The following is a 23,511-nucleotide window of genomic DNA, read 5'->3' as shown; positions in this document are numbered from 1 at the left end:
TTTTCCAACCCTGATTATACACCTCCCTCTTTATGCAATGTCCAGTTTCTGGAGTCTCTGGGCATGGCCATCTCACCACACGAGGGAGGACAGGGTGGGGATCCAAAGATTTGAATTTCAGGCTCAATTCTGCCACTCAACAGCAGCTTGACCTCCATGTGTCAGATGCCGGGAAACTGGCTCACATTGGAGACTCTGAAAGGCCCACGATGAGCTAGAGACCCCCACCCTGCCACGGTGTAGAAAGCCCTTGGAGCTGAGTTTGTGAAAGAGTAGGAAAAAGAAGCATGCCTTCCAGAGTGTGAGGAAGGACAGCGGTGATGTCAACAATGGCTTGGCATAGTCCTGCTGTGGATCTCCAGTCAGAACCAGTCCTCCCAGGAGGCCCCATTCTACAGTATGAGCTTACATAGGAAACACACACCCCAGACAAGATCCAAGGTTGAAGCTGGACATAACAAATCATCAATCTATCCAAATGTGAGTTATGTCATCCGGTTCCTTCCCCCTCAGGGACAATCTCTTTGACCATGCACATAGTATATCTGAACCTCATAAACCCCAGAATCCAGGTTATTGGCCAAAGGGGTCCAGGAAACACAGAGACCTCCAGGACTGTTAACAGAAGAAGAAACAAAATCGCCTTCTTGTAAGACATCACCTTTTTTTTTTTTTTGGTTCAGATTTTATTTATTTATTTATTTATTTATTTGACAGAAAAAGACACGGCAAAAGAGGAAACACAAGCACGGGGAGCCGGAAAGGGAGAAGCAGGCTCCCCACTGAGCAGGGAGCCCGATGCGGGGCTCGATCCCAGGACCCTGGAATCATGACCCAAGCTGAAGGCAGACGCTTAACGACTGAGCCACCCAGGTGCCCCAAGACATCACCTTTAGAGCACTGCTCTGAAGAACGTGTATGGACAGATTCCAGAGGTAATTGTTGATGCTGAAAGTTCAAGTCTGATCTGGCCATTTGACAGCATCTAGACCAAAGAGTCAGTTGATTTTTCTAGGTGTAACCCTGGTACCTCAGCAGACCCTTTGAGGTTCCTGTCAACTCTATTTTTGTCCCTGTGTCTGGGAAAACTGACTAAATTTCCTTTTATTTGGAACCAAGCCCAACTCTGAAGTTGGGTGGATGTAGCCACACTTCCGCACCCAAATTTCCGTAGGTTTGAAAACAACACTGGGTGTTGCAGAAAACAGCTGTGCTAACAAGCACGGTTCTTATCTGTCAGAGCCTAGTCCTGCCGGGGTGTCCTGGAGAGCTGGAGCAGTGACTGAAGAGTGGCCAGCCACACCCAACAGGGGCCAGAGTTACAAAGAAGCTGCTTCATCAGATAAGGAGCCTGAGAGAAAACCCTTAGAAAGGACCAGAAGAGTCAGTGCACCATTGTGAGGGACTCTCCCCCCGCAAAAACTGCCTCCAGAACTTCTTTCAAGAAGATCACCCTGATTATCCTCAGGACACCTGAACTGCCTCCTTCCTCAGCATTTTCAACAGTCGTGTCTGAAGTGGCACAGGTTGGACACAATGGGCATCACACTGAGTGCTCCCGCCTCTCTGTGCACAGGTTCTAGCTTGCTCACCAACTTTGTGATTAACTACAAGCCCTTAGAAGGCAGGCAGACACCTCTATGTGCAGCCATCTGTGCGTCCTCCTCCATAGCGCCTAGTGCAGGACAAGCAAACCCATGTTGGCCCTTCTGTCCACACTGGGGAACTTTTTGCATCTGCCCCTGTGGTCCTCAACCCTCACTCCACATCAGAGGCATCTGGAGAACCTAAAAATTCCCCCTGTTGAGGGCTCACCCCAGAGGTTCTGATTTAAGTGATATGGGATGGGACTCAGAGCTTGGCTTTTTTTAGACCTTGGCATTTTCTAAACATGCAGCCAACGCTGAGGATCTCTGTTCTAGAGTGTGGACACCAGCATGGAGCCAAAGACTGCTTACTCTAAAGGTTGGAGACTGAAGCAGGTAATCCAGGGAAGAGGTGGTGGAATCCCCTCCTGCAGCCATTTTAGAGGAAGCAAAGAGACCAACATAGACCATCATTGGGCCAGGGTTGCTGGCCTGGGGAAGGAAACTGACCCCAGGATACAATCTTCCTCCTATCCAAAGAAGAGATATGACTTCTGGGCAGGGGAGATATTAAAATATTTATTTATGGGTGTGGCACAGGTACTGGTCTGTAAAAACAAGTCACTGACTTTCAGGATGGATGCCTGCTGAATGCCAGCCCAGCTTCTGGGGCTTCTGTGTTCATCCTTTAAAACTCACCTCAACAATCACTACTCAACAAAATACTCAATAAACATTTCACTTTTTACATTTCTAATTCCTCTTTTGAGGGTGTAAAAGCAGTATTTGCTCATCGTAGAAAAGGCAGAAAACCAAAATCATCCACAACCTACCATCCAGAGACAACCACCTGAACACACACACAGAGGGTGCCTCTCTCCACTCCTGCTTAGAAAGCCCATCTATGTCTTCCTCTGCTCCTTTCTGGCAGGTGCCTTCCTTAATGGGTAAGGTGTCCCAACTTCAGTCAGAGGAAGAAAGTCCCAATGACCCCAAAGCCTCCCCAGGTCACTTTCTTCACTTTCCATTACCCTAAGGGAATAAAAAAGGAAATCCTAGTTCCATTTGAAGAGAAAGGGAAAGTGAGTAACCAGTATGGGATGGCACCTCCCAAGGGCAGACTGAGTCAATCAGCAAACATTCCTAGAGTGCAAGGAATTTGTGGGACACAAAGATGTGTCACCCCAGTCTCTGCCCTTGAGGACTTCACTATATAATTAAAGAAATTAGGGGCGCCTGGGTGGCTCAGTTGGTTAAGCGACTGCCTTCGGCTCAGGTCATGATCCTGGAGTCCTGGGATCGAGTCCCACACCGGGCTTCCTGCTCAGCAGGGAGTCTGCTTCTCCCTCTGACCCTCTTCCCTCTCGTGCTTTCTATCTCTCATTCTCTCTCTCTCTGAAATAAATAAATAAAATCTTTAAAAAAAAAAAAGAAATTAGACAGACCCCCCCCCACCACAACTACTGAGATTTAATGAACTAATAACTATAAAGTGCTTAGAATAGTACCTAGAACACAGTAAGTGCTGAGTGTTTGCTGATAATCTTATTTTTATTATCAAAGACATTTGGCATGTATGTTCCAAGAGAGTGATAAAGATCAAAAGGGTTCTTTGTTTGGAGGAAGGAAAGATTGTTAGGGTTTGGGGGAGGCGGGGATGAGTTCCTGGATCCTGAGAGCAAAGACCCCAGCCCTGAGCTTTGAAAATACCCCAGGGCACACAGGAACTTGGACAGCCACCCACCCAGCCGGGCCCTGCACCCTGCAACGGGGACTGCACACCCCACAATTAAACTCTTCTCTGCTTTAGTAGTGGGATGAGGGGGGGGGCGCCTGACTGGCTCAGTAGAGCATGTGATTCTTGACCTTGGGGTTATGAGTTCAAGCCTCACACTGGGAACAGAGATTACTAAAAAAATAAAAAGAAAAAAAAATGTTTTAAATAAAAAGGACCGGGGGGATGAAGCAGACAAGATGCAGCCGGGGCAGGTTTAAGAAGGCAGTCACAGCACAGGTATTCACATGGCAGCTGCTGGCTGAGTCTGCTCTGAGTCTGTGTGCCAGGTGAAAGCTGCAGTCTGTAAGCTGCAGGGAAACCCCGAGGAGGCCTGAGGGAAGGACCTGGGAAAGGCCCCATTGCATTGGACAACAGTGGGGTTTTTAGAGTCCGAATAAGGAACAGAAGGGAAGAGGGGGGTGGTAGCCAGCACTGAGGAACAAGGATGCAGAGTGGGCCAGGCTGTCTACTGGGCAGGGAAGTGTTGCTGGGGGGATGGATGTGTGAAATGCCCTCTGCCTGACCTCCACAAAACCTCCAGGAAAATCCACTCTTCCTCCAGGATTTAGGCTAATATAGGCTAGATTAAAGGCTGTAACAAAGTGTCTGCTGACTCCAAGACTGCCATGGGTGGGCACATAGCCCCCCCAGGGGTCTTACTGAGGTTCACAGAAGCTACTGTTGATGTTCATTTCAAGTCAACCTGGGCTCCAAGGGATAAACCAGAAAGGACACAGGAGAGGCCTAATAGGAGGACCAGGGGGAGGCGGGGGGTGTAAGACCCAACACCAGAAGGGTGGGGGGCTGTGCAGCAGATGTGCATGGGCTGCTTTACACACAAGATGTTTGTGCAAAGGACTTCAAAAGGAAACACAAAATCCCCTCCTTGTATATATATTATGTCTTGTCACTCTAGCCACTGGGTGATGGATCCTGACATAGGGGTGTAGGAGGGTTTGGCCGCTTTGATCCATCCTTATCTACCCTAGAGCAGTGTGAGGCCCAGGGCTCCCCGGCTCAGCTGGGCCAGGCCTATAATTCATATACTCTGGCCTCCCGGCTTCAGAGGGGCTTTGGTGGTGAACCTACAGTCCTAGCTGGTACCAGCCACACCCTCCCCCAGGCCCTGGGGATTAAGGCATTGGGGCGGGGCGGGGAACGACTGCATTCCTGCAGACCATCTCACCTCCAATCCCCTACTGGTGGGGCCTCTCAGGCTTCTGTGGGCCAGGCCCAGGGGCTCTAATGGCCCCTGATGAAAGTCGTGTAGCATTTCAACTGGAGAAATGAGGAAGCGAGATTGTTTCTCCTCAGGAACTTCAGGCCTTCCTCTGAGACAAGCCCTTTCCAATGGCAACGGTGTTAGTCAACCCCCAGTGCCTGGAGCCAGGAAGCACCCTCCTTAGTGCCTGGCAGACCTGCCTCAGCAGTTCCAAGAGAGAAAGAGCCAGCTAGCAGCAGTGGGGCAGGGTCACCCACCCACTGCTTCCGCCCCCGACAAGCCTCAGCCTTCACTGCTCCTTAACAAGGCAGGGTCTTTGCCCTGGATAAGGGCATCCATCTACTGCCTGCTCAATCATAATCTCTTTGAGGGCAAAGCTGTGCCTTTAGTCCCTATATCCCAGGATTTGGCATAATTCTCTGCAGAGAAGGGACAAAGGCATTTCCAAGAGGCTTCTCTCTGCTCATGACCTATCTCTTTCATTTGTCCTTGGCGGCACGAGGACCTGTCCAGGACCAGAGCTGATCTGGGAATCAGAACTCTTGGGTCTAACCTGTTCTGCTCTCTACATCAGCTGCCCCATGTGTGAGCCCCACAGTGGCAGTGGTGGAGGGAGACGGGCTCGGCCCTTTGGCTGGCCAGCACACCCCACACCTGCTGCTGGAGGTTCCCTCCACCACCGCTTTCAGAAGCCTGTGGAGATGTGGCCAGCTCCACAAAGAGCTGTGTCCCTTGAAGTGCTTCCAGTTAACATTTCCTCTCCGAAGGAGATAAACAGCAGGGCTGGTGACATCAGTGTGGCCACCCAGGGCTTAAAGCAGGAGGAGAGTTCAAGGGCTCCTCTGAATTCAGGTTTGTGCGTTGGTGCTACTCTATCAGTAACATCATCTCTCACCTTCACAACAATCTCCAGAGGTGGGGAAAGCAAGTATTACTGTCTCTAATTTATCCATGAGAAGATGGAGACTGACTGAGAAAACTTATATGGGTTGCCGGAAACTTCACAGCCACCGTGTGAGAGCCAGAATTCAACTTCAGGCTCCTGGCTCTTTTCTGTGAGCTGCATACACTAGGGAAGAAAGATCTCCCAACACGGGTCTCTTCTCTGGCTCCTTGGGACTCTGAAGGCAGGAGGGAGGGGACAGTTGCTCAATGTGAACCTCAAGGATGGGGATGCACCCCCATATTCCTACAACAATCAGCCATTTGTTCACTCATCAAGTATCTATTAAGTACCTCCCTTGTACCAAGCACAAGAGCCCCCCCAATCCATGGGGGAGTGTTCCAAGACCCCCAGTCATGCCTGAAACTGCGGATGATACCTATACATACATACGTACAGCAAAGTTTAACTTATAAATTAGGTGCAGTAAGAAACTAACAATTAGGGCACCTGGGCGGCTCAGTCATTAAGCGTCTGCCTTTGGCTCAGGTCATGATCCCAGGGTCCTGGGATCGAGTCCCGCATCGGGCTCCCTGCTCGGCGGGAGGCCTGCCTCTCCCTCTCCCACTCCCCCTGCTTGTGTTCCCTCTCTCACTGTCTCTCTCTGTCAAATAAATAAAATCTTTAAAAAAAAAAAAAAACTAACAATTATAATACAAAGAACATGTATAACAATATACTGTAACAAAAGTTATGTGAATATTGTCTCAAAATATCTTATTGTACTCTACTCACCCCTCCTCTCAGAACGATGGGAGATGATAACCGGGAGGAGAGGAACTAAGGTGATGACATAGCACTGTGACGCAGAGCGAGGCTATCATTGACCTCCGGCAGATTCGGCAGACAGCCTGAGCGTGGCTGACCACGGGTAACTGGAACCCCGGAAAGAGAAACCGAGGACGGGGGACGGATACTGCTGCACCGTGCCAGGAGCTGGCCACGGAGATGCAGTTACCTCCGGTGGGAAGTGAGAAAAGATTTCAGTCTAAAATGGAATCGGAGGATAGGAAATGGAGAACCTCACGCATGCGCCCTAAGGATGAAGGGCTGCGCTTGATTTCCAGCTCTAGGCTGATTCACGTTAAGACTGAGACTTAGCGCCTGACCCATGAACGTCCGGCAAGAATCTCTCCTCACCCTCAAGCCAATGAACTTACTGCTTGGACGCTGGCCGGACTCCCCGCTTTGCCCTCCTCGCAGGTAAATACAGCAGGTAAATACCCTGCAGGGACTCATCTCTGGCTTCCTACAGCGTGCATTTCCCCGATGACTCAAGTTCTGGTAATTCCGAGAAGATTGCCTCAGTTTATTTTTTTATTTAGATTGACGGAAGAGACAGACGTTAATGAGCTAATGACAATAAAGCCTGAGCCATAGGAGGCTAGTTTAGGAACCAGGGTAGCATTCTGGGAAGAAGTCCATTTCAGGTGACCGGAGCATGAATGAGTTACCTAAGCCACAGGAAAAGACACCTCATCATCCAGGTGGAAATCTTATCTAGACTGCATGTAAGAGACTTTAAAATTATTAACCTGGGAATAGATGACACTAACCTTTCCATGCCCAGTATCCAACAATCTCCCCAAGAAGCAGGCAGACCCTACGAGTAGCATGCAGACGATTGCTAAGTAAGTTCCTTACTTCCAGTTCCAATCAGTTGGCCCTACTAAGCCCTTTTCATATGGAAATTGGCTAACATTCGGCCTGGACTCTGCCAACTCTCCCTTCTGCCCTTATCCCCACCTGGGCTGGGTTTGCCTCTTCTTCCTCTACTCCGTCCACCTCCCTCACAAGAGTACAAGACCCTCCCATCTTGAGCAGCCTTTCTCATCCCTGTGGCTCCCTCCAGCCAACATCCTGGTTCTTTCCTTCCTTTTTTGGGCCAGGCAAGTGCCTATTGTTTCAGCTGCCTGCTCTCCTCTGCTCGGAAGACTGACTCCAACAAGCTGTGTTCCCCAGGGTCTGCTGAGAACTAGCTTCCAAACAGGGTTGTCCAGTGAAATTGGGTAACAGGAGCGAGAGAGAAACCAGGACACTTGGGGACAAGTGGGTTTTCCAGCAGGGACTCACCTCCTTCATATTTTGAGCTCCAGTCAAGGAGCCCCTGACATGATTCTAGTTCCCACTAGGTATCCCTGACTCTAGTCCTTTTTAATGCCAAGTCCCAAAAGGAAGCTCCTGCTCATGGCCACTGGTACACCATCCACTCCCTTGTCCTCCAGTCGCAAGGGCAGTAGCAGGTCCCAGGGAAGCCACCCTCTGGCTTCCTTGCCACTGTTTGACCTTTCAGCAATTCCAAGAATCCTGTAACTTGCTAGCTGACTTATGTTCCCTCTATTGCTTCTCAAATTTTTTGGATTTAGGATTCCTTTACAGTCTTAAATATCGTTGCTGATATGCTGATTTATAATAAGATGAATTTGGTTTTCATTCCCATTCATGCCACACAGCTCCTAAAACCCTAAGTGTTGAGAGCGGTAAAGGTGTCTTTTGTTATGTTAATGAGATAACGTAGGGAAATCTCCAAGGATGGGGGGCTGGTTGCCAGGACAACCAATGTTGTGATTAGAGGGCTGAAACTTTTAGTCCCACCCCTCTCACCCTGGTCCAGAGAGAGGATAGGAGCTGTATATTGAGTTCAGTCACCAATGGTCAATGACTTAATCAATCATGCCTATGTAATGAAGCCTTTATAAAAACCCAAAAAACAGGGAGGGTAGAGCTTCCGTGCTGATGAAGAGGTAGAGGCTAAGAAGAATGCCATGCTCAGAGAGAGCTTGGAAGCTCTGCACCCTTTCCCCATACCCTGCCCTATACATCTCTTCCATCTCTCTGTTCTGGAGTTATATACCGTTTTATAATAAACCGATAATCTAGTAAGTGAAATGTTTCTCTGAGTTCTGTGAGCCACTCTAGCAAATTAATTGAATCCAGGGAGGGGATCATTGGAACCTCTGATCTATAGCCCATCGGTGAGAAGCACAGGTGACAACATGGGCTTGTGATTGGGATCTGAGGGGTGAAGGGAGGTAGGGGCAGTGTTGTAAGGCTGAGCCTTAAACCTGTGGGATCTGATGCCATCTCCAGGTAGATAGTATCAGAATTTAGTTGTATTGTAGGACACCCAGTTAGTGTCAGAGAATTGCTTGGTAGTTGGGGAAAACACACACATTGGGATTGGGTGCAGAGTGTAGAAACATGAAATAGCTGGATTCTAGGTACTGCTACTGGCCACATTAGAAATTGAAATAAAAAACTATGGATTCCTTTAAATTAACAATAATAACCCCATTCCATGTTAACATAAATAATATTTTTATTTTCAAAAGCTGTATTATAAAACAAAAATATACTTGTGAGCAGAGCGGCATTGTTGTATGTGTCTGCAAATCTTTTTATTTTCTGGATGAGTAAAAGGCAGCTGGACTCTTGTGTCGGCTTCTGCATTCAATCTGCTGTGAAATGTTGTTTTCGTTGAAGTAGGAAATTCTGGCCTCACTCAGATTTGCCATTGAGAACAGGTATAAAATTTTCATAGCCTTTTCTTTTTTTCTTTTCTTTTAGAGAGGGATGGGGGGAGGGGGGCAGAGGGAGAGAGAGAATCTTGAGCAAACTCCACGCCCAGCACAGAGCCCAACAGGGGACTCAATCTCACGACCCTGAGATCATGATCTGAGCCAAAACCAAAAGTCAGATGCTTAACTGACTGCCCCACCCAGGCCCCTTTCATAGCCTTTTCTGATAATTGTGGATATTCTTCTGATAACTGAGCAAGTGGTACAGTTTCTTTTTTATTTTATTTTATTTTTTTCTTAAGATTTTATTTATTTATTTATTTGAGAGAGAGAGCGAGATAGAGCATGAGCAGGGAGGAGAGGGAAAAGCAGGTTCCCTGCGAGCAGGGAGCCCAACACGGGGCTCAATCCCAGGACCCTGTGATCATGACCCAAGCCGAAGGCAGACGCTTAACCAACTGAGCCACCCAGGCGCCCCAAGTGGTATATTTTCTTAAAGATAGCTTGCAATGTGGAATTTGAAACCATATCACTGAACTTGTATTCTCTGTTACAATGAAATACATTAGTCTCTCTTGAATTTTGAATGGATCTTTGTATCTATTCATGATTTTGCAATCTCCTGGATTGGTCATTTAAAAAAATATTGGTGGGGGGATGCCCACCATGCCTTCGGCTCAGGTCATGATCTCAGGGTCCTGGGATGAAGCCCCATGTTGGCCTCCCAGCTCAGAGCAGAGTCTGTTTCTCCCTCTCCCTCTGCCCTTTTCCCTGTTCCTGCTCTCTCACTCTCTCAAATAAATAAATAAAATATTTTTTAAAATATTGGTAGGACAGGGCGCCTGGGTGGCTCAGTTGGTTAAGCGACTGCCTTCGGCTCAGGTCATGATCCTGGAGTCCCGGGATCGAGTCCCGCATCGGCCTCCCTGCTCGGCGAGGAGCCTGCTTCTCCCTCTGACCCTCTCCCCTCTCATGTACTCTCTCTCTCTCTCATTCTCGCTCTCTCAAATAAATAAATCTTTAAAAATAAATAAATAAATAAAATATCAGTAGGACATCCAGTGTCTCAGTTGGTAGAGCATGTGACTCTTGATCTCAGGGTCATGAGTTCAAGCCCCACATTAGACATGGAGCCTACCTGAAAATATATATATATATTGGCTCATCAAATCATAAGACTCTTCCAAGCAAGGGCCCATTTCATATAATATCAAAAGCTACATTAATTAATCTCAACACCAATCCCATCAGAAAAGACTTTAAGTATTAGTCAGCTGTCAAGCTCACAGAGGTAGATACAAGGTTTCCAGATTCTAATTTCCACTTTAAAGCTGATGTTTTATAATTGGCAACAAACAATTACTATCAGTTGTTTTCATTGAAGTGACAGTCTCACTTTGATCACTTTCAAAAATATCTGCAAAAATAATAAACAATTTGTCATTCTTTGAAGTAAAAAAAAAAGTTTTCCATGAAGAAAGCAGCTAGTTCAGTTCACAACTCAAGAAACCCACACATGCTTTTTTCTTAAAACAACCATCATACTTCAATACGCACTAGAAGTTTTTCATGCATATTTCCTATATCATCACACAGAACAATAAAAAACTCATGGGTTAAGATTCAACAAAATTAATCTTATACAGCTTCATCAAAAACAATCTTGGGGGCGCCTGGGTGGCTCAGTCGTGAAGCGTCTGCCTTCGGCTCAGGTCATGATCCCAGGGTCCTGGGATCAAGCCCTGCATCGGGCTCCCTGCTTCTCCCTCTCCCACTCCCCCTGCTTGTGTTCCCTCTCTCGCTGTGTCTCTCTCTCTCAAATAAATAAATAAAATCTTTAAAAAAAAATAAATAATATAATGGGGGCACCTGGCTGGCTCAGTCTGTGGAGCACACAGCTCTTGATCTCAGGGTTGTGAGTTCAAGCCCCACGTTGGGTGTAGAGAATACTTAATATAAATTCTTAAAAAATAATAGTAAAATATAATGAATACCCACACATGAGAGACCCGCTTAACAAAGAACGTTTTAGTAATCTGTCCAAAGCTCCTTCTGTGCCATCTTACAGCCTGCTCTATCCTCCACCTCAAGACAATGAGTCTCCTGAAGTTTTTATATTTTTAGTCTTACTTTCCAGAATATCTTTAGTGCATGTGTATGCATCCCTAAACAACTATTTTTAAGTTTAGCATGGTTTTGAAGTCAATTACTTTTTTTTTCTTTCTGCTAGTTTTCCTGTCAAGATACGTCAGCTCTGCCAAACCGTAAATACCAATCACAGTTCGTGAGTGTCAGGAGGTTCTACTTGGCCCTCCTGGGCTGCTTCTACCTTCTGAGGCTGCCCTCTTAAATGTATGATTGAAGGAGCATGGACAATACCACATCACTTTTTCGACTTTACTTGAGGATACAAACTTAGGCCTGTAAACAGCAGACACTCTTTAGATAGAGCACAGAGATAAGGGGAAGTCAGAGAGGCAGAATAATAGGGCAGACATAGTCCTGGACTGACAGCTGCATCTGAAGTGTCATAATTTAGGGAGGTGAGGAGCACCTGGGTGGCTCAGATGGTTAAGCGTCTGCCTTCGGCTCAGTTCATGATCCCAGGGTCCTAGGATCGAGTCCCACATCAGGCTCCCTGCTCAGCGGGAAGCCTGCTTCTCCCTCTGCCACTCCCCCTGCTTATGTTCCTGCTTTTGCTATCTCTCTCCCTCTCTCTCTGTCAGATAAATACAATCTAATAAAAAAAAAAAAATTTAGGGAGGTGAGCCGTCTCACAGTAGCCACAAACACAGGGCTTGAATTCAGGGTCTTATTAGCTGAGGACTTACTTTGTACGTTTGTTATAAGGATTAAATGAAATAGCATAAATAAAGTACTTAGCACAACACTTAATCAAATTGTAAAAGATTAACAAGTGGTAGTTGTTTCAGCGTTTGATTCTGTTATGCTGATGTAATTGTCGTGTTGTTTTGTACGGTGATATATTTCAAGTGCCTTAGAAAGAGCTGGCTCTTAGTAGGGACTCAACACATGCATTCAGTGAGTGAATAAGTGAATGAATTCTCGGCTCTGTCAAGGACAGTGTGGTCTCGAACAAATGACTCCACGAGTCTGAGCCTCAGTTTGTTCTTCTGTAGGAGCCTGAGCACAGGATCATCACTGTCCCTCCCAGGACCAGTCACCATGTCACCAGAGGAGCCCTGGTCACAGAGCAGACAGAGCTGGAGGACAGAAGGAGAGATAAACTCAGTGCTCTGGACCAAAGGAGTGTGGACCTTAGCACAGCAGGACTCGTGAGAAGATGCAGAGAGCACAGGGAGAGAGTCTGCAGGTTTCCCCTTTTGGAAGGTAAGGCACACAATTAGCGGGGGGTGGGGAGGTCACTCTCTCTCTGCCCAAAATTTCCTCCAGCCTCCTATGGCTCCCCTGGGTTAAAAAAAAAAAAAAAAGTAGGTTTACAACTGCAGGGGGCTTTCCCTACCCCTAAATTCCCAGCTCTCTGTTCCAGGAAACTTTTTTTTTTTTAAGTAATCTCTGTACCCAACACGGGGCTCAGCTCAAACTCACAACCCCAAGATCAAGAGTCACATGCTCTTCCGACTGAGCCAGCCAGGCGCCCCATGTCCCAGGAAACTTCTAAACACAGCACCTTGGCACTGTCCTGCATTAAATTGCTGTAGCTTGGGGCCTTGACCAAATACTTGGCCTCGTTCATTCAGTCATTAATTATGATGTACCAGGCACTCTTTTGAGTGCTGGGGCACAGTTGGGTGAATAAGCTAGTCTCTGCTCTCTACCTATTCAAACTGGGAAGGCAGCAGAAAAGAGGCAATCGATTTCAGGTTGTAATAAGTACCACAAAGAAAAACGAAGCAGCGGGGCATCTGGGTGGCTCAGTCGTTAAGCATCCACCTTTGGCTCAGGTCATGATCCCAGGGTCCTGGGATCCAGCCGCGCATCAGGCTCCCTGCTCTGCGAGAAGCCTGTTCTCCCTCTCCCACTCCCCCTGCTTGTGTTCCCTCTCTCACTGTGTCTCTCTCTGTCAAATAAATAAATAAAATCTTCAAAAAAAAAAAAAAAAGAAAAACAAAGCAGCAGTGGGGTCTCCAGGGTGGTTGAAAGAGACTCGTTCATTCATCTCCTGGGCTAAGATGCAAGGGCTGCCAGTTGAGGAGGAGAGAGGCATAGATAGGGAAAGTGAGAACAGAAGAGAAGGAAGAAAGTCCATGATTCCTCCGTGACTCATGGAGTGGGGCGGGGCCTGCCCTGGTTAGCTAAGTAGCCCGGAGCCCTGGCCTTCCTGGTGCTTACCTTGAGTTCATACCCTCTGCCCCCAGGTATTCTCCGGGGGGCCTCCTACCCCAAGGTTGGGAGCTTATGACAGTCTGGCTGGGGCCCCAGGGGAGACCTTTGAAGGAGACAGGTGGACACACCAAGCATGACCAGAAAACATAAGCCCACAGGTGCTCCAGGATGACCTGGTTGGAGTCATTTGTTTGTGATGAAAGAGTGAAAGCAGAACAGCATTTTCCCTGAAAATCAAGTGGCCCCTGAGGCAGCTGTCATTTTGAGAGGGCTGTGCATGTAAGACCTCCTGGACTGGCCTGTCAATAGGCTCAGGAAAAAAACTGAGCCCCAGGGAGCAGTGAGTCACCACTGCATGACAGCCACAGCCACCCAGGGCTGAGCGCAGACGCCAGGAGGACTGACTCAAGACTGCTCTGGAGACAGGAGAAGCAGGGGCGGCAGCCAGGAGAAACCCAGGCCTCAGCTCTCCCAGGTGCTACACAGCTCCCTCCCAGAAGGCCACCGCCCCATCCCTACCCTACAATACCCAAGTCAACCATGCAGACCCCCTTGTCCATGAAGTTGCCCCTCATTCTCTCCTGGATGGGAAATTCTGAGCCTTCCACGTGGCAGCAGATACCAAAAAAAGGAAAGAAAATAATCCTTCCTTTGAGGAGGTCACAGTCTCCTGGAGCAGATTAGGAACTGAGTGTGAGGAGTGCTGGGCATATATGCACATGTGCATGCAAGTGTGTGTGTGTGTGTGTGTGTGTGTGTGTGTGTGTGTGTGTGTGTCTCACATATGATATGATAAGCACACGAGAGGCCACCTCACCCAGCGTGGGCCATTTGGAGGGATGAGTGGGATCTGCCTGGCTAAGTGCAAGAACCCTTACAAAGGAGGAAAAAAGTAGGGGATCTGTGTGTCCAGAGAGTGAAAATGGAGGAAGCATGGCCACCTCCTCAGTCTAAATACACTAAAGCCACAACTTGCTTCCTGGTTTTCTTTCAACCCAGGGCTTCAACACATCCACCATATCCGAAGATGATACACCATTAACCATGATTGCAAGTGGCAAAACTGTCCCATCCCCTTTTATTATCAAATTTTTGGTGGGGGAGTCATGGGAGATAAGTATAAGAAGTTTCAAATGGAGTAAAAGCTATCCAAGATGAAAGCAGGGTGACCAACTGACCCAATTTTAGCACCAAATGTTCTGCATCCCAGGAAATCCTTGGTCCCAGTTCATCCAGGACAATGGGTCATCCTAGAAAAGACAGTACAAGGGGTGCCTAAGTGGATCAATTGGTTAAGCATCTGCTTTTGACTTGGGTCATGATCCCAGGGTCCTGGGATGGAGCCCCTCATTGGTCTCCCTCGTTAGTGGGGAGGGTCTGCTTCTCCCTCTCCCTCTGCCTGCCGCTCCTCCTGTTTGTACACTGTGTCTCTCTCTGTCAAATAAATAAATAAAATCTTTAAAAAGAAAGGAAAGAAGAAAAGACAGTGCAAGAAGAGAGAGGAAGCCAGGAACCTGGCTAGCTGATCAATTAACCACCTTGGGGAGGTGAGGTTTGGCTGCAGGTGACAAAGGAGGTGTGTCTATATGTGACAGAGGGAATCTCCTTTGGTAGCATTAACCCCACTATACGCCCCTCCTTGTCATCACCCTGTCTTGAATGCCCCTGGCAGTTGTCATCTGTCCCTCACTAGTAGACTCCACACAGCCCCCCAGCAGTGCTTCCTCACCTCTCAATGACCCCTTGGTGGGGGCACACTGGGCTTCCATCCCCCTTCAATGGATAGAGCACGGCTGGCAGCCTCCCTGGCCTTGTAGCAAGCCCCCAGAGTTGTGCTTTGGCAATGTCTCCAAGCAGCTGTCTTTAACCTGTTCCTGCCCAGCATCCCAGCATACTCCCTGCACACATGGACCCCCTTGCTCACGTTCTGTGCCCCTGCAACAGCCTTGCACAGTGATTCATGGCACATGGGAGGAGGAGGATGTCAGAGCAGCTTAAGCAATGGACAATATGACTCTTCGAGTCTTCCCCTCTGAAAGGAGATATCTAAGCACCCCCACCCCCAGCCAAGGCAGGGTCAGCAGGAGCAACAGTGTTATTCCACTGATGCCACGCGTCTACCAGACCCCACGTCTGCCCGCAAGCCACCAGTCACACTCAATGCCTACTCTGTTGCGAGGTTGCCCGTGAAAAGCCCCTGTGTTGTGGCTCCTGGCTCCAGCAAGGTCTTCGATACAAGGTCTCCATTCATGCCAGGCTGGCCCTCCTCAGCTGTACAGGCAGCCCCTGCTCCCTGAGGAAAGCTGCCTGGGGTACAGGGTGAATCTTCCCCTCAGTTTCCACAAAGGCCAAGCACACACTGCCTATATTCCCGCCCTCCACCCAGCACTGCCTTTTTCTGCCTTCTGGGAAACCCTGAGGCAGGCTCAGAAAAGCAGGGCCCAGGAATGCACCCCACATGGGTCTTGGGGAGCCTGTACCTCTCTGTTAACAGCCGTCCAAGCTCCTGGCTGCCACAAAATGTCAGGGAGAGGGCACACACAATGAAGCATCAAGAGGAAGAAAACCAGCTGTCTCAAAGGTGCCTACCTCCAGGGACTGAATGAAGAGAGTCAACTCTGGGGAATAGGGCAACTTAATTGGTTGGAGAGCTGGTTGACTGGCTTTTTGAAGCTCATGAAGTGTGATGAGTCCTGTGCTATTCTGCAGCACGTGCAGGCTCCAAGCAATGGAATAGAGCAGCAGTTCTCAAACTTGAGCATCCACCAGAATCATCTGGAAGGCTTCGTACAACACAGATTGCTGGGCCACACACCAGAGTCAGTGGTTCATCAGGACTGGGGTGGGGCCCAGGAATTTGCCTTCCTACCAAGTTCCCAAGAGATGCTGATGCTGTGGTCAGAGGACCTCACTTTAAGAACCATCAGAATAGGGTCTCCCTTGTTAAAAAAAAAAAAAAAACAACAAGCCCAACATGGAGGCACTTGTGCTAAGGCCCATGTCACCTAACCAAACTGCAGTTTCAGCCTTTGCCAAGAATGTAATTTTCACCAGTCAGTCTGGAATTTCCTGGTCAACACCAATGAGGAAATCTGCCTTATAGACCCCTGGTGTCCTGGTGTCCTCCAAGGGAAGGTGACCTTGCCTGAAATGATCCACTCCTTGCAAGAATCACTGCCTTGCCCTGACTCCTCCTACCTATGAGTCTTCCATTTTTTTATTTTTTATTGTTATGTTAATCACCATACATTACATCATTAGTTTTGGATGTAGTGTTCCATGATTCATTGTTTGTGCATAACGCCCAGTGCTCCACGCAGAACGTGCCCTCTTTAATACCCATCACCAGGCTAACCCATCCCCCTACCCTCCTCCCCTGAGTCTTCCATTTTGTACAACTTCTCAGAACTCCTTTCTACTTGCTAGGTAGGATGCTGCCGATTCATGAGTCATTGAATAAAGCCAGTAAGATCTTCACATTTATTCAGTTGAATTTTGTTAACACCCCTGACCTCAAGGAGATTATAAATCATTTGAGTTCCCAAAGGCAGTTCCAAAGCAAAAAGTACCCATGAAGGCAAGGCACACTGAATACATCAGAATTGAGGGAATTTGGGAAAAAAAGAGGGAGACGTGTTGAGCACTTACTACAATGTTATTATCATCTCGCACAATCATCATGAAGGCCTAGAAGCTGGGTAATCGTTTCCCAATTTCACAGATGAGGGGGAAAAAAAGGCTCAAAGGTCCATCACTTCCCCAAAGGTAAATGAGTAAGAGAGTAAGAGTGTCAGGCTATTCAGCACTCTGAGGCCAGGCCTGCCTGACACCCAGAGGGGAGGTGGGGTTTGTCAGAGGTCCTTCCTAAAGGAAAAGTAAGTAAATCAAGCTAGATGATGAAGGTGATGAGCAGTGAAGAGGGGTGAGTTTATGAAATGCCATATTGAAATGGGGGGGAGGAGAAGGAGAGGAAGGGAGGTGTCCTTCATGTTGGATGGGATAAGAGTCAAGAAGGTAAGAACGGACTGTTTGTGGGGAAGGGTGGGATAAATGGCAGGCCAGGGTGGCCCTGTTGAAGGGCAGTGAGAAGTGAGTTTGTTGAGACTGGGAAGAGGAGACCCCGGGCTGCTGTTAGACCTTGAGTGTCACACCAAGACCCCTGGGCCAGATACAGTAGTCAGCAGGTGCTCCTGTGGGTTCTAACATTGACAACAGCATGACCAGGCTAGGGCGTGAAGAAGCTAGTCTGGCAGCCAGAGGGGAGCAAGGAGAGCCTGAAGCAAGCCTACCTAGTTGTAGGTCAGGGCAGCCAGTGAACAAGGTCATTCCCTATTATTAGCATGTGATAAGTGGAACAGTCCTGCATAGGTTTTGCAAACCAGTGTGGGGTTTTTTTTGTTTTGTTCTTCTGCTTTTTAAAGATTTTCTTTTTTTATTTTTATTTATTTATTTTTAAGATTGTATTTATTTCTTTGGCAGAAAGAGAGAAAGAGTACAAGCAGGGAGTGGCCGGGAGAGGGAGAAGCAGGCTTCCCGCTGAGCAGGAAGCCCAACGACATGGGCTCAATCCCAGGACTCTGGGATCATGACCTGAGCCAAAGGCAGACACTCAACTGACTGAGCCACCCAGGCGCCCCTTAAAGATTTTATTTTTAAGTCATCTCTATCCCCAACATGGGGCTCAAACTTACAACCCCAAGATCAAGAGTCCCAAGCTCCACTGACTGAGCCAGCCAGGTGGCCCCTGTGCAATCCAGTGTTACCACTCCCAACCCACCCTCCCCCCAGATTATGTATGGGTTGTCATCTTCTGTTTTTTTTTTTTTCTCTCACCTTCTCAGGGGTCACAGTGACCCCCCCAAAGAACCCAGCATCCTGCAGGGAAGGGAAGGAAAATTAGTGTTAAATAAATGGGCACAATGCAGGCCAGGAGACATTTTCCCAGACTGACAAGGGCCTCAGGACAGCGAGTGTCCCTCTCTCTGACTCAGAGGTGTCCTAAAATGAGAATTCTATGGGCTCTTTCCCAGTCTTTTTATTCACTCCTTATGACGTCCTGGAAGCTTATTCCCTTTTGTTCAGCCTCCAACGGGGAAGGAGAACAAAAGAGCCCTTAGCCAAATGAGGCTCCTTTCAAAGGCCCTCCCTCAGAAAGTGAGAACATTCTCATTGCTCTGGAGTGGGTGGGGTGCATCCGTCTCCTGGCCCCGCCATCACAGGGGCTGCCCACAGTGGGGGGGTGGGGATTAAGGGAGCCTGTGGGGTGCCCCGCCATGCCCCTTCACCAGGCCCACCCACTCTCCAGGTTCACACAAGTATCTTCTTCCAGGAGCACAAGAACATGAGGCTGCGAAGGGAGATTCCTAATTTCATTTGTCCTCAGATCCAATCTTTTAGCGAGTGGGCAGCAGGCCAGGCCAGGCCCACAGAAGAAAGCCGCCATTCCCATCGTGGTGCGGTGGAACTGAGCCAGAGGGTGGGGGAGATGCTGTCTGCAAGAGGCGCTTTGGAAATTCCTCACATTTTTTGGCCTTTGTCTCTGGGCATTGAGATGGAGATCTACGTTTGACTCTGCAGAGAGCTCCCCATCTCTCCTTTGCATTCAAAAGGAAGCTCCTAGCCGGGAGGAGAAAGAATTTGTGGCTGTTTTCTCATCTCAATGACCAATTGAGTCACTTGGCGGTGGGGGTGGGGGTACAGCAGGGGAGATTGGTTTTCTTCTGCTGCTCTTCACCACATTTCCCTCACTCACCTCTGGCCCCAGCGGCAGGCCCAAGTCCTAAGTGAAGTAAATGTGACACGCTTTCTGAGAGGAGCCGCCCTCCAGCGCTCTCAGGGTTCCAGGGAGCATCAAAGGCGCCTGCATCCGCCAGCCTGACTGGGACCCAGGACGCCTGGGTCCTGAGGACTCTGTAAGACCCCGAGCAAGCCACTGCGGACCTGGATGCCTGGCTCCTGCCCCCCTCCCGACGTGGACAGGAGTTTGGTCTCACCCTCCCACTTCCCATCCCAGGAGTGGTCAGGGCGCCAAAGGTGACGGTCAGGGTGTGTTCGATGGGAGACCCACATGATGAGGGACACGGGTGCCATAGGTAGTTCATGAAGAGATTAGCCAGAAGCCCCCGTCGGCCCGTAATTTCAGGCTTCCACCTGCCCTCGGTCCAGCAAGTCTTGTGTGGTTGTTGGGAAGGAAGATGCCTCTACTACCAGTGCGAGATCCTGCCCTTCCCTTCTTCCGCTAAACTGGCACCCCTCTCACACCAGATGCCACTTGGCAAATCAACGGATTCCCAAGCAGCGAGGGGGTGGGGAGGGAGAGGAAGTGGGGAGCCTCCATGCTGGGACGAAGGTCACAGCCGGCTCTTGAATGCCATCAGTTAGCAGTTCACTCCCTTCCTGATTCTGTCTAAATCACCTACGCTCTGAAGGACTCGAGTCACTGTATGCCTTTTGTGACCAAAGTGAAGTCTTCATCAAAGATAGCTGGACCCTTGGGGCTCCTGAATGGCTCAGTCGTTAAGCGTCTGCCTTCTGCTCAGGTCATGATCCCAGGGTCTTGGGATCGAGCCCCACAGCGGGCTCCTTGCTCAGCGGGAAGCCTCCTTCTCCCTCTCCCACTCCCCCTGCTTGTGTTCCCTCTCTCGCTGTGTCTCTCTCTGTCAAATAAATAAATAGGGGCGCCTGGGCGGCTCAGTCGTTGGGCGTCTGCCTTCGGCTCGGGTCGTAGTCCTGGGGTCCTGGGATCAAGCCCCCGCGTCGGGCTCCCTGCTCCGCGGGGAGCCCGCTTCTCCCTCTCCCACTCTGCCTGCTTGTGTTCCCTCTCTCTCTCTCTCTCTGTCGAATAGATAAAATCTTAAAAAAAATAAATAATAAATAACTAAAACCTTTAAAAAAAAAAGGATAGCTGGACCAAAGGGGTGGAGAGCCCCGCCCCCGCCCGTCCCCCGCGCCCCCGCCCCCGATCGAATGAAGCAGAAACTTCTATGACAGGTCCCCAGGGCTTTCTCGGAGATGCTTGTACCTACTGTCAGGTTAGCCCAGCCGCACGGACTTGATCTCCCTCCAAGAAGTAAAAACACTGACCTCCGGGGCGGCAGCCCTTGTTGAGCGAGTATGCCGGGCCACCATAACTCACTGCACGCGCTCAGGCCGACTGCTTAACCTCAGAGCTTCAATGCTCTCTGGAAAATGATCTCCGCTGTCCCTGGCAGATGTGACAGCCTAAAGTTCAAGTGTGAGCTCCACGTCTTGCCCCGGGAGCAACTCATCCATTTACCCTGTAGCTGCTCGGGTGCCGGGACTGGCTGTGGCTGGAACCCAGTGTCCGATTCCTTTGGGGTCTCGTCCGCCTCCCCCCGCGTGGGGGGGGGTGCCTGTGCACTGAGAACCACGGCAGCCTATCGCCACCCTTCTGGGCACCACGGGCTCTCCGACCCAGACTGGCCGTTCCTCCAGACGCTCGGGGTCTACAGTTGCTTCCTGAGGCCGGTCCCTTCTGAGTGCCCGGGCCACCGACAAAGCCCACTCAGAACTCATCTGGGTTCTGGCAACTTCTCCAAAAGTATATCTACTCCTGACTTTTTTTTTTTTTTTCCTTTTCAACCTCAAGGAACACATTTTCCTGTGAAAGGGGATTATGTTGAATTGCTAGCCATAGCATTCACCCTCTCCTCTCCTGAAAGGAGCTCCGCAACTGCTTTACCATAACGTCCTGGAGAGCCACAAAGATGGCCCCTTTTCCCTTTTGTGCTGGATGCCTCACCCTTCTGGGCCTGCTTCAGCCACGAGCTCTCTTCAGATCTCTGCTTGTGTCAGTGGGTGTGGGTGTGCTCTCTGTATATCTCTCTGGGTGTGTGTCTCAGTGTGTGTGTGTGTGTGTGTGTGTGTGTGTGTGTGTGTGTGTGTCTCAGTGTGTGTGTGTGTATCTCCCTGGCATTTCTGCATTCATCTCTCTGGGTCAATGTGCACTTGATTCTGATGTAGGAAAAATGTTAAGGTCCAGAGCCGATGATCAAGAAAGAATCCTTGAGATATCTTTTTTGGTGCAAAAAGGTGGTGTTATTAAAGCCTAGGGACAGGACCCGTGGTCAAAAAGAGCTGCACTGGGGTCATGAGGAGTGGCCCATTATATACTTTCAAGTTGGGAGGGGGTTAGGGAGAACGTAAGCTCTAAGGAATTTTGGAAGCAAGTTTTCCAGGACCTTGAGGGGGCTAGCTATTGTTGGAAAAAGTTTAGTAAAAACTCAGTCATGAGACCCTTCAGATGTGTATCAAAGGGTCATATGCTTGGAGGATGATGGCCAACATGTATCTTGAGGGGTAGAGATAAAGGAAGTTTCCAAAGGAATTTTTATATGTTAAAGTAGACTTACAGGATCCTGACGGTCAGGCTAAGATTGCCTTTTGCCCTTAGCAAAGCATTAGACAGCTGAGTCCCTAGAGGAATGTCACTCTGCCTGTTTCAAGGACTTGTCGGTGGGCTATAAGTAGTAAGGAAATTTAATTTTTCTTTTTGCCTTTATTTCCCACATCAGTCCTACTACTCCAGTGGAGTCATCCTATTTTCTCCTTCCATTCACTGCCAAACATCTCAAGCGTTTTCTATAGGTAACCAACCAGTTGTGGCTGGGCCCCCAACACCAGCCTCTGTTCTAAACCTGTGTCTTCCCAGAGACTAGAGTCGGCACAGCCTACGTCCCTCCAAAAACACAAGTCTAAGGCCAGAAGTATTTTTTTTTAAGATTTATTTATTTATTTTAGAGAGAAAGAGAGTGCGAGTGGGGGAAGGGGCAGAGGAGAGAGAGAGAGAGAGAATATGGAACAGATTCCCCACTGAGCTCAGAACGCATTGTAGGGCTGGATCTCATAACCCTGAGATCATGACCTGAGTTGAAATCAAGAGTCAGATGTTTAACCGACTGAGCCACCCAGGCAGCCCTAAGGCCAGAAGTATTGATGAATGATGCACATTTTACCAAAGTCCCCGTGGATGACAGAGGAGAGATGATAATCATACACCAGTCAAGCTTCCTCATTAGACATGTTTCTCTCTCCAGAATCCCTCCGAAAGCATCGCTTGATCATGTACTTTATCCTGGATGGATGAACGGACCTCAGAAGACCTGCCACAGATGCAGCTCCCTTTAAAAGCGTGGCCCTTCACCCTATGAGCCAGGGCCTATGGACCAAGGGTGAGCACCTGACCAGGGGGCTGCCGGTCAAGTCCTATGAGCTCACCAGGCCCAGAAGCTAGTGAATCCTGAACCATTACTTAGGGAGTTGGGGTCCACATAGAAGGGGAGCCCGGGGGTTGTCAGTGGGAGAAGCAGAATGACACAGAAAGAAAAGCAAGGACAAAGAGAGATCAAGATTGGCCTGTGGCTGAGTAGGGTCAGTGCGCTCCTGGCAAGAAATTGCAGATCCAGGGTGATGCAAAGCCCTGGCAGGCCTGTCACCACGCACCATGCTTCCCCGGTGCCTAGCCTACCCCCCAGCAGGCCTCAGGGGGGCCCTGATACAGCTCATATCTGATAGGGGTATAGATGCATTCCTGAAACACCTCCCCAGAGCCACATCCCATGCGTTATCATGCGGGTTAGGCGGACCATTCCCCAGGATCTCTGGTGTCCTTCCTAGAGATAGGATCTGTTAAACTGAGGCCCTGGGGGATGTGTGGCTTGATTCACTATTTACAGATTTCTGGGTTGGGAGGGACCACCAATGAGAGGCTTTCCTCTCCCATCATGCCCTTCTCAGACCCTCAAGTGAGGACACTTATTCCCTGGTGTCCCGTCAAGAGAAATTCCGATCCCCATATTTAGGTGGTAAGGACCACTCACAAGCACCCACTATTTTGTTGGATCCCCATGAGTCCCCTCCACCCAATGTGCTCGCTCTGCCTGGGCCATACAGTCCACGGGGAGTGAGTGAAACTGGAGAAGAATGTGGGGAAGTTTGTGGCTTTCATCTCTTAAACAAATAGCAAATTCCTCCAGGCCAACGCTGCAGGCCTTAAACAATAATGTGTTCGGGAAGGCTCTAAGGCGTTACCTTAGCAACGCCCAGGCTGTTTTCAGGCAAGATCTCATTAAAGAGGAAAAAGAACAAAAATAATAAAGGGACGAGCCTGGACAGGGTCCAGGAATGGGGGTCTTTGG

General features: G+C 49.1%; 2 long non-coding RNA genes across 3 annotated transcripts in view; one reads left to right on the top strand and one right to left on the bottom strand.

Moving 5' to 3' along the window:
• The window catches only part of LOC141373905 (uncharacterized), a 403,382-nt gene extending 397,068 nt beyond the window's left edge, over positions 1 to 6,314 (bottom strand). For both annotated transcript variants that reach the window (XR_012380327.1, XR_012380328.1), the window contains exon 1: positions 6,264 to 6,314. This is a non-coding gene — a long non-coding RNA (uncharacterized lncRNA). The remainder of the gene's footprint in view (positions 1 to 6,263) is intronic.
• A 33-nt stretch (positions 6,315 to 6,347) lies between these two features.
• Positions 6,348 to 22,527, top strand: LOC141373907 (uncharacterized). Its single transcript, XR_012380331.1, has 3 exons — positions 6,348 to 6,731; positions 12,187 to 12,397; positions 22,411 to 22,527. It is a non-coding gene; the product is annotated as an uncharacterized lncRNA (long non-coding RNA).
• Positions 22,528 to 23,511: the final 984 nt, after the last annotated feature.

Source organism: Callorhinus ursinus, unplaced genomic scaffold (genome assembly GCF_003265705.2).
Source record: "Callorhinus ursinus isolate GAN/ISIS: 27379988/994484 unplaced genomic scaffold, GSC_fseal_2.0 scaffold12, whole genome shotgun sequence".
Taxonomy (NCBI): Eukaryota; Metazoa; Chordata; class Mammalia; order Carnivora; family Otariidae; genus Callorhinus; species Callorhinus ursinus.
Note: the sequence above shows the minus strand (reverse complement) of the source record. Positions and strands in the feature narration are given on the sequence as shown.